At 35.9% G+C, this 11,174-nt stretch overlaps 1 pseudogene; it reads left to right on the top strand.

Annotated features, from left to right (window-relative positions):
* The first annotated feature begins 435 nt into the window (after window positions 1-435).
* On the top strand, window positions 436-1,367 carry LOC101411305 (UAP56-interacting factor pseudogene; annotated as a pseudogene).
* Window positions 1,368-11,174: the final 9,807 nt, after the last annotated feature.

Below are 11,174 nucleotides of genomic sequence, written 5' to 3'. Positions count from 1 at the left end.
AGATATGTGGTTTCCAAATATTATCTCCCATTGAGTGGGCTGCCTTTTCACCTTCTTTACAGAGTCCTTTGAATCACAAAAGTGTTGAGGAAGTCCTATTTATCCAAGTTTCTTTCATTGCTGGTGCTTTTGGTGTAAGGGTTAAGAAACAACCATCTACCACCAGAATTTGAGGATGTTTCCCTACATATTCTTTTATGAGTTTTAAGGGTCTAGGTTTTCTATTTAGGTCATTGATCCATTTTGAGTTTTGTTTTGTATAACATGAGCTAGGGGTCCTTTTCCTTTCTTGCAGATATATAAATTCAGTTTTCTCAGCACCATTTACTGAATAGACTGTTCTGCCCCAGCTGAGTGGGCTTGACAGCCTTGTCAAAGTCTCTTGACCAAGGCCTCAGATTCCCTATTGACTGTTGCAGTGCAACATCTTCAATCATGAACCAATTTGGTACCCAGTTGGTGGGAGCCATGCTGGCTCTAGTACCACCCCTGAAAATCCACAGTAATGTAAACCTGAACAAAATCGATATGTCTTTGGATGATACAGTTTAATTGAATTGAAAGGAAGGAAAGAAACAGAATATTCCAAGACTAATAGTATACCAACAAAGTGGTATACTAGCAATTCAGGATGAGAATACTATGGGGAACCAACAGAATTCAGGTTTTAGTAAGAATAGTCTGGGCCGTGGAGGAAGAGTATTGCCTGGAAAGAGACATCTTTATGGGGTTATCGCAGGCCTTACAGCTAGGAAAGCCACAGGAAATTGAAAAGTCATTATCCTATGCATTGACCACCTCTAAGCGATGAGAGTATATTTTCTGTGTTAAAAAGGAAGGAAAATCTGAGACAAAATGAAGTGCAGAGGAAAGAGTTGCAGTTCTCAAGAGACTTAATCAGTTAAACAGAAAAAATAACATTCTAGCCAATTTAGCAAAAGTGGAAATAAATTAATCCATCAGAAAGACACAGATCAGGTAACTTTTCTTTTCAGAAAAGCCTTGAAGTTCAGGCCCAGTTGAACACAGAACAACTACTTAAAGATGTAGTAGCAAAGAGAGCTCATCTGGTGGGCTTCCACCACAATGGAGAAATTTTTATCTGCATCCTTTGGCAATCCTGGAACAGTGCAATGCCTTGTAACTAAGAAACCACAGTTAACTTGTACTGTTGTACCCTCATTCTTGGCAAAGGAGGAGCAGTCTGACATAAAGAAAGTTACTAAAGGTGTCCCCCTACAATTTGACATAAATAGAGTTGGAAAACAGACAGGGTGACTTTGAGTGAGTGATTTGGGATCATGAAGGAACAAAGAACTACTCCTATGTTCAACAAAGGAATAAGCAGCATTGTAACTGTGGAATAAATCCAATGTCAAAGGGACTTTTTAGTGATGACTCTATTTGAAAAGTTGAATTGCTTGAAGAATTTGTCATAGAAATTCAAGAAACTTTATTGCAAAATATTTGCAAGGTGCAGCTTTGGGAATATTTTGAGAAAATTTCTAGAATTTCTATGACAAATTCTTCAAGCAATGACATTGCAGTGAAGGAATACAGGCCATTGTATATTTTGTCATAACCTACGAAGTTGTGCAGGACAGAGTATAAACTATAATGTAAACTGTATTCCATTGTTGGTAGCAAAGCCTCAACATATGTTCATCAATTGTAGCACGCATACCACATTAATGAGGGATGTTGATGTGGGAAAGTGTGGGAGGGGGAGGGAGTGGGGCATTTGGGAATCCATATATATATATATATACATTGAAAGAGTTATTTTATTTATTCTCACCCACCCCTTGCTGTTTGTGCTTGCTGATTGCTCTCTGTGTCCTTTCACTCTGTGTTCTTCCATGCCTGCTTGCCTCCCCTTGTTGCGCCATCTTGCTGTACCAGCTCTCCACAGCACAGGCTGCCAGCTCTCCACAGCATGGGCCAGTTCGCCTTCACCAGGAGACCCCAGAAACTGAACCCAGAACGTCTCATATGGTAAATGGGAGCCCAATCGCTTGAGCCACATCTGCTTCCCCCCCTACATTTTTTATGTTACATTCATGTAATCTAAAAAAGCCTCTTTCAAAAAAAAAAAAGTAATTTAAAAATATTCACAAGGTTAAATAACTCTTCATTATTTTTATTTTTGAAGATTTAAAAAAAAACTTGTATAAAATAATGCCCTGAAAGAATAACAGAGAATATTATATCTATCTGTTCTTGAAGCTTTCATGGTTGGCTTGGCAGAATAATTCTCTATTTGACTTCTTTGGTTCCTCATGCAGCAGAAGAAAGACAATTGATTATTTTTATGATAGTGGTATTTAGTATCTCATCTCCTGTGCCTAGTTTTCAGACTTTGCCATGGTATATCTTGGTCTTTAGAAATATGAATTGTTCCCTTTGTTGTTGTCTCTTATACTTTAATGGTGTGTGTGTTTTTTTTTTTAATTCATTAGCATTCCAGTTTGGGGTTTGAAGATTTACGGGAATACATGGAACTCAAGTTGTTTTTCCAAGTTGTGTTTGGTTAATCCCCAAGATTGGTAAATCTTTAGTGACAAATTTTTTTTTCAATTAATGTGGTTCTAGACATTAGTCTCAGTTTAAGATACTGGTGTTCACAGGTTTTAAATGAATGTTTACAAAGTTATCTGATAGAGCCTTAGAGGAGATGGTCCAAATTAAAAAAAAAAAAATCTGAGCTTGTGCTTAGTGAATGAAGAAAGCATGAGAGGAAGTAACAGGTTGAAGAAAAGGTAACTGAGGTGAAAAACTTTAAAACCCAGGTTATAGGTATTCTGTTTGGATATAGTGGAGTCTTGGATCTAGTGCCCACAAAGAAATTTTCAAATGCTTTTTAAGAGGACAATAATTATCAAAATGGATTGGCTTCCTTAGATATTTTGGTAGAAAAATTAATAACCATAAAGTCCTAGACTTTCTTCTTATTAAAAAATAAATTTTATAAGCTTTTAAGTTTGCTAAGTTCAGCAGTATATGGCTCTAAAAGCAAAAATATACTTGTCTATGTCACAAAGAAAAAATGCAAAAGGGATAAAAGAGTTACATTATAACCTTGTTTTTTATCTATCACTCTGATTTATGTTATGGTATAAAGTTCAGGCATTTGTGGGGAGATTAGACTTTGTTCCCCCTCCCCTGGGGATTTTGGTGGGAGGAATCAGTCCGTTATGCCAAGATCTAAGATAATTGTACACCGTAAGTGTGGCAGTTTGATATTGTTTAGAGTTTCAAAAAATAGATTTTGGATTGTGTTTGTAAACTGCTCTGTCCCTCTGGGCATATTAGACTGTATTGGATTCAGAGGTTTCACTTTTACTTGATTAAATAATGATTGAGGCTTTGGGCCACATCAGTAGGACACTGAGTCCCCGTCCTCTTGGTGGGCAAGGACTCACAGAGAAACCGTACCTTGGAGAAGGGAGTTTGGAGTTTTGGGTGCTGGAGCCCTGGAAATAAGGGCACAGAGGAGCAGAGAGAAGGCAAGGGTAGACATGGCAGAGGCTGTAGGAAGAGAGATGAGCCAGTCACCTGGTAGCCTACAGCTGGCCTTGGGAAGAAGGCAGGGAAGCTGAACCCAGAGAGAACCAAACCCCAGGAAGAGAGAAACTCACAAAGTCTGAACTCTTGGCAGATGTTGGCAGTCATCTTGCTCCAACACATAGCAACAGACTTTGGTGAGAGAAGTAACTTATGCTTTATGGCCTGCTAACTGTAAGCTTCTACCCAAAATCCTTTATAAAATCCTTTATAAAAGCCAACAGATTTCTGGTATTTTGCTTCAGCACCCCTTTGGCTAACTAGTACAGTAAATTTTGGTATAATGTCAAAATACAGAAAAATATTCCAGTTACAAGTTATAATTTTGGTTATCAGGAAGCTTGACTTTGGTTTGCTATAAAATTAAAACCTCTAAATAGGTCTCAGCTTCCCTAGAGTATATTATTAATGTTGACTTTTCCTACCAAAAAAAAAAAAAGAAAAACCCACAAGGCACTCTGAACTGCCTTGTATTGTATAATAAACTTCATTGTCACTTCTACTCCTTGGGTTTCTCACTGATTTTTGAAGAAGCTAACCATGGAAAGCTGTCAATAATAGTTTCATGCTTATATCACATAATTAAATCTGATCGTAACTATCTGGTATTTTGCCAGTACTTCTACTGATAAAGGATTATTGAAAGTCAGTCAAAGTATTTGCAAACAAACCCTAGTTGCTTCTTAGCTACTTCATGCTTTTTATAGAGGCCAAGGTACCAAAGCAAAACATTTTGCAAATGTGAATGTTTGTACTTGGTCTAGGAACAATACATTCCAGACTATTAGAATTATTGGTAGATTATTTTAACAACTGAAAAACAGGAAAAAACAACTGGACATGAGTTTTCTGTGCCCTGAATAATTTGTGAAAATATGGTGCAAAAATAGTTTTCATTTTCCTGTTGAGTTATTTTAAATATTGTACCAAGCTATAATTAATGCCATTTTTTGAAAGCCTTAAAAATTGCCCCAAATATTGATATTAAGTGAATGAAACAACAGTATCTTTGGTATATTAAACTTTGTTTTATGTGGGTCTGTAATTTAATTTTATTTTTGAATATAAAATTTTATCTTTGGTATAACTAAATTACAACTGAGTGTTAATATGTTGGATATACTAAAAAAATATGCTTTGTTGGAGGAAAAATTTCCTTTCTTTGAAGTTTAGCTACTACTGTGGTTTTAGTCATCCTTTTTCAGTTCTTAAAGGTTTTTTTTGTTTTTGTTCATGCTTTTTTAAACAAATCAATTTTATTGCTACATATTAATAAAGCATAAATCCATCCAAAGTGTACAATCAATTGGTATTCGGTATAATCATGTATTTGTACATTCATCACAACAATCATTCTTAGAGCACTTTCATTATTCCAATAATAATAAACAAAAAACAAACAAAAATCATCACCTAAAGCAAGATGCGATTTAAAATTGCCTTTGCATCAAGGTGTATGCAAAACATTGATGCAGTGCATTACAAAATGCAAGTTTGACTTTAATGACGAGGTGCTTTACACTGTACTTTTTGGTATCTTTGGAAAAATTACATTTAGATTTATTCTGAAGCTGTTCGTTTTTTAAAAATAAAATATTACAGGTTTCACGTGAAAAAAAATCACTTGAGGGTCTGTTTTGGAGCCATCAATTTGGTCCCATTGGTCTATATGTCTATCTTAATGCCAGTACCGTGTTGTTTTCAACATTGTAGCTAGGTAACATGATATAAGCCTGGAAGTGAGAGTCCTCCAACTTCTTTCTTATTCCTTTTTAAGATGTTTCTGGCTACTTGGGCCCCTTACACTTCAAAATACATTTGATAATTGTGTGTTCCACTTTTTAAGGAAAGCCTGTTGGAATTTTTGTTGGTACTTTACTGAATCAGTATATCAATTTGGGTAGAACTGGCAACTTAACAATATTTAGTCCCCCAATCGATGAACATGGAATGTTCTTCTATTTTTTTTAGGTCTTTTAAAATTTCCTTTTAACAATGCATTGTAGTTTTCTGAATACAAATGCTTTACATCTTTGATTAAATTTATTACTAAATATATGATTATTTTAATTGCTATTGTAAATGAGGTTTTTTCCTGATTTCCTCCTGAGATAGCTTATTACTAGAGTATAGAAACACTATTGATTTTTTGCATATTAATCATGTGTCCTGCCACTCTGCTGACCTTGTTTATTAGCTCTAGTAGCTTTGTTGTAGATTTTTCAGGATTTCTGGATATAGGATATCACATGGGAACAGCAAACGTTTCACTTCTTCCTTTCCTATTTGGATGCTTTTTATTTCTTTTTCTTGCCTGTTTGCTCTAGCTAGAACCTCTAGCACTATATTGAACAACAATGTTGATAGTGGCTAGCCTTGTCTGAGAGAAGTGTCTCAAAAGCTTTCAGTCTTTCACCATCGAGTACAATGTTAGCTGTGGGTTTTTCAAATATGGTCTTTATTTTATTAAGAAAATTTCATTTATTTCCTTTATTTTTTCTTTAAAATTTCATTTATTTCTTTTGTCGTATTTTTATCAAGAAAGGATGCTGTATTTTGTCAAATGCCTTTTCTGCATCGATCAGCAGGATCAGGTGGTTTTTCTTCTTTGATTTATTAATATGGTGTATTATGCTGATTGATTTTCTTGTGCTGATCCACCCATGCATGTCTGGTATAAAGCCCCTTGATCAGGATAAGTAATTCTTTTACTGTGTAGTTAGATTCAACTAGCAAGTACTTTGTTGAGGATTTTTGCATCCATATTCATTAAGGATATGGGTCTGTAATTTTCTTTTTTTGTAATATCTTTATCCAGCTTTGGTATTAAGGTGATATTGACTTCATAGAATAAGTATGGTAACATTACTTCTTGTTCAATTTTTTGGAAGAGTTTGAGTAAGATTGGTATTAAATCTTCTTTGGATACTTGGTAGAACTCACCTGTGAAACTGTCTTGTCTTGGGCTTTTCATTTTGGGGAGCTGTTTGATGATTGTTTCAATCTCTTCACTTGTGATTGGTTTGTTGAGGCCTTCTATTTCTTCCACAGTCAGTGTAGGTTGCTCATATGTTCCTAGAGTTTTTCCATTTTATATACATTTTCTAGTTTGTTGGTGTATGGTTGTTTATAATACCCTCTTTTGATCTCTTTTATTTCCGTGAGGTCAGTAATAATGCCCCCATTTTCATTTTTAAAATTTTATTTATTTGTATCTTCTCTCTTTTTTTCTTTGTCAGTCTAGCTAAGGGTTTGTCAATTTTGTTCATCTTCTTGAGGAGTCAACTTTTGGTTTTGTTAGTCCTCTCTACTGTTTTTTTGTTCTCAATCTCGTTTATTTCTGTTCTGATCTTTGTTATTTCATTCTTTCTGCTTGTTTGGGCATGATTTGCTCTTCTTTTTCTAGCTCCTCCAATCATGTAGTTAGATCATTGTTTCTAGCTCTTCTTCTCTAACGTAATCATTGAGGACTAGAAACTTCCTTCTCAGCTCTGCCTTCACTGCATTGCTTATGTTCTGGTATGTTGTGTTATTCTTTTCTTTCATCTCGAGATATTTATTGATTTCTCTCTCAATTTCTTCTTTGACTCACTGATTAGTTAAGAGTTTGTTGTTTAATCTTCATATATTTATTTATTTTCCTTTTTCCCACCTCTTCTTGATTTCTAACTTATTCCATTATGATCAGAGAAAGTGCATTGTTTAATTTCAATCTTTTTTAATTTATTGAGATCTGCTTTGTGAGTCAACCTGTAGAAAAATCCATGAGAACTTGAAAAGAATGTATACCCTGCAGTTTGGGGGAGCAATATTTGTATATCTATTAGGTTTAGTTCATTTATCATATTGCTCATGCTCTCTGTTTCTTTTTTGATCCTCTGCCCAGATGTTTCTATCCAATGCTGATGTGGGTGTATAGATATCTCCAACTGTTATTGTAGAGACATCTATTTCTTTCTTCAGTTTTGCCAGTGTTTGCCTCATGTAATTTGGGGCACCCTGGTTAGTTGTATATACATGTATGATCATTATTTCTTCCTGGTGAATTTCCCCTTTTATAAATATATAATGTCTTTCTTTGTCTCTAACAACATTTTTGCTTTTAAAGTCTATTTCATCCAATATAAGTATAGTGATTCCAGCTTTTTTGTTGTTGTTACTGCATGCATGGAATACCTTTTCCCAGCCTTTCACCTCCAATCAGTTGGTGTCCTTGAGTCTATGGTGAGTCTCTTGTAGACAGCATATATATGGCTCATATTTCCTTATCCATTCTGGCACTCTGTGTTTTTTGATTTGGGAGTTTAATCCATTAACATTCGATGTTGCTATGTAAAGGCTGGTCTTATTTAACCCATTTTGACCTTTGGGTTTTATTAGTCATATTTCATTTTCACCTGTCTTTTTATACTTTTACTTAATTTTGCTGATATAATCTTCATTTCTAGACTCTCTGCAAGCCTCTCTCTCCTGTATTTTCTTTACAGTCTTTAGTATTTCCTACAAAGCTTGTTTCTTGGTTACAGATGTTCTCAGTTTCTGTTTATCTGTGAATATTCAAAACTTTCCCTCATTTTTGAAAGACAATCTTGCCAGATATTAGATTCTTTGCTGACAGTTTTTCTCCTGCAGGAACTTAAATATATCATACCACTGCCTTATTTCCTCCATGGAGTCTGATGAGAAATCAGTACTTAAACTTTTTGGGCTTCCCTTGTATGTAATGGGTCACTTCTCTCTTGCTACTTTAACTTGGCAATTGACATTCTGATTAATGTATGTCTCAGAGTTGGTCTACGCAAAAGAATTCTGATGAGGGTACGCTGTGCTTCTTGGACATAGATATTTATGTCTTTCAATAGGGTTGGGAAATTTTCCACCATCATTTACTCAGGTATTCCTTCTTCCCATTTTCCTGTCTCTTTTCCTTCTGTGACACCCATGACACATGTTTGCATGTTTCTTGCCATCATTCAATTTCCTGAAACCCTGTTCAATTTTTTTTCATTTTTAAATTTTTTTATTTTTAAAGAAGCTTTGGATTACATAAATATTATGTAAAAAATATAGGGGATTCCCATTTGTCCCCTTCCCTCCCCCTCCCACACTTTCCCACATTAACAATGTTCTTCATTAGTGTGGTCTATTTGTTATAATTGATGAACACATATTGAAGCATTGCTACTAACTGTGGACTATAGTTTAAATTATAGTTCACACTGTACCATACAATTTTATAGGTTATAATAAAATATATAATGGCCTGTATCTGTCTTTGCAATGTCATGGAGGGCAATTCCAATGTCCCCAAAGTGTCCCCCTATAATACCTATTCTTCCCTCTCCCTCGCCTCAGAACCTCTGGTAGCTATTTCCTTTAGACCAATGATAAAATTCTTCCATTGTTAGAATAATAATAAGTCTAGAGTAGAATAATAATATGTCTACTTTAGTCCAATGTTCATTCCCCAATCTTGAGGATTTTGGGATGGTGATCCCCACTCTGCTTCTAATTGAGAAGGGGCTTAGATCTCATGGTGCAATGGGTAGAACTATCTTGCAGCTGCAAACTCTCTCTGTTCCTTGTGATGGGAGTTGTCCATCATCTCCTTTTTAGTTTTCCAGGGTGAGTCCAATGAACTAGAGTAGGTGTTGCAATTCTGCTGAGATTCAAGGCTCAACTGGCACATGGATGGACCAAAGATTTAAGTCTCTTGGACATATATTTAACAAGTATAATTCTAACTGTAAGTTCAAATAAAAGGGGCAGAAGAGTCAAGTGTAGGGAAACTGTAAATGGAGTCTAACTCTCTTACACTGGGGAACTCAAACTCCAAAGAAAGGCCCACTGACAGAGTGTTGAATTCCGGAGCTTCTCTGTTTTAGGTGTCTGGATGTCTCTAGAGCCCTCAGGACCCCTGTTGTTGAGGCACTGTTACTGTGGCAGTCAATGGGATCCTTCTGAGACTTGTATAAGCATAACCTCTGGAATGACTTCCTGGCTCACTTTGAAGTCTCTTAGTCATGTAAACTCATTTGTATTTACCATTTCCCCTTTTTGGTTAAGGTCTTTTTCCAAATTCATTGCTAGTCAGTGCTTAGTAATAAATCCTTGGGACTCATCCCTAGGAGTCACATCTCATGCAGGGTGGAGGGAGGTAATGCATCTATATGATGAGTTAGGCTTAGAGAGAGGTCACATTCGAGCAACAAGGAGGTTTTCAAGAGGTAACGCTTAGGCAACGTATAATACTAGACTAAACCTCAATTTCACAAGAAAGGGTTCATAAGTATTATCATCAATATCAAAGGCCTCGCTTAATGGTCTGTTTCCCTTTACAAGGCACTCCCCTTGTACTTAGGGGATTCTTGCCATCATATTAGATAATGTAGCAGAACTCCCCAGAATAGGAATTAAATATTATTTTGGTTATTGTGTGAATCTCCATTCACTGTGACAATACCCCATGAACACTTGAACACAATCATATGCCGTAGTGGTATGCCCCAGGTGAACCCCTCTCCTTGCCTCCCCCATCACTGACACCCCTCACCACTGATCTTCCTTGCCACAGTTGTGCCTCTTCTGTGATCTAAAACCTTTCCACAAATGAAGCCAACAAAATAACCAAATAAAATTGATAAGGAAATGGAATAATAATAATAGTTTTAAAAATAATGAATAAAATACAATAACATTAAATTTGAAATAATAAAAACTTTTTTTTAGATATTGTGTCTTTCAAGTCTGTAAGATCTGTTGCCTTGTATATATAGTGATATTCTTTCCCACATATTCCTCCAGTGTCTTATTTTTCATTTTTTCTTCAAAGAAGCTTTAGTTTTCAGGAAAGTCACATAGAGAATATAGGGGATTCCCATATATCCAATGCTCTCCTCTTTCCCCCCTCCCCTATTAATAACATTTTACATGGAGATGGTGCATTTGTTACAATTGAGGTACAAATATTGAAGTTTTGCTACTAACCATGGCCAATGGCTTACATTATGGTTTACATTTTGGACTGAACACTTTTATAGGTTTTGGTGAAATTTAAAATGGCCTGTAACCATTATTGCAAGATCACACAGAAAAATTCTAATGCCCTGAAAATGCCCTATGTTCCATCTATTTTATTCTTCCCTCCTCCCTTAAACCTATGGTAACCACTAAGTTTCAATTGTTGAAGTATAGGATTAATAGTTACTTGCAATAATATTGACAACTTGGCATGTTCTGTTTTCTTTTATTAGGCACTGCCTGTGTTCTCGAGGGATTCTTATCTCTCTAATTGAGAACATAGCAGGACTCCCAGGAAGGGAGTTTAATATTTTCTTGTTTATCGTATACACCTCCACCTACTGAAATAACACACTATGACAAGATGAGCACTTACATGTTCCATAGAAGGCTGCCTCACATGAGCCCTGTGCAGTATTCCCCCAACCAAACTCTATGCCTTACACTAGTAACCCTCCCCTGCCATATTTGCCAAGAGAATATTCCCAACATTTTAGTTTTAACCACAGACTTGCAAATCCCCAGAGCTCACCTGCTCCTTCCCCGACACTCCCTTCAGTTCCATAAATAATCCCTCCCAACCCCTACTC

Source organism: Dasypus novemcinctus, chromosome 7, assembly GCF_030445035.2.
Source record: "Dasypus novemcinctus isolate mDasNov1 chromosome 7, mDasNov1.1.hap2, whole genome shotgun sequence".
NCBI classification, from domain to species: domain Eukaryota; kingdom Metazoa; phylum Chordata; class Mammalia; order Cingulata; family Dasypodidae; genus Dasypus; species Dasypus novemcinctus.
This window is presented reverse-complemented; position numbering and strand designations above follow the sequence as displayed.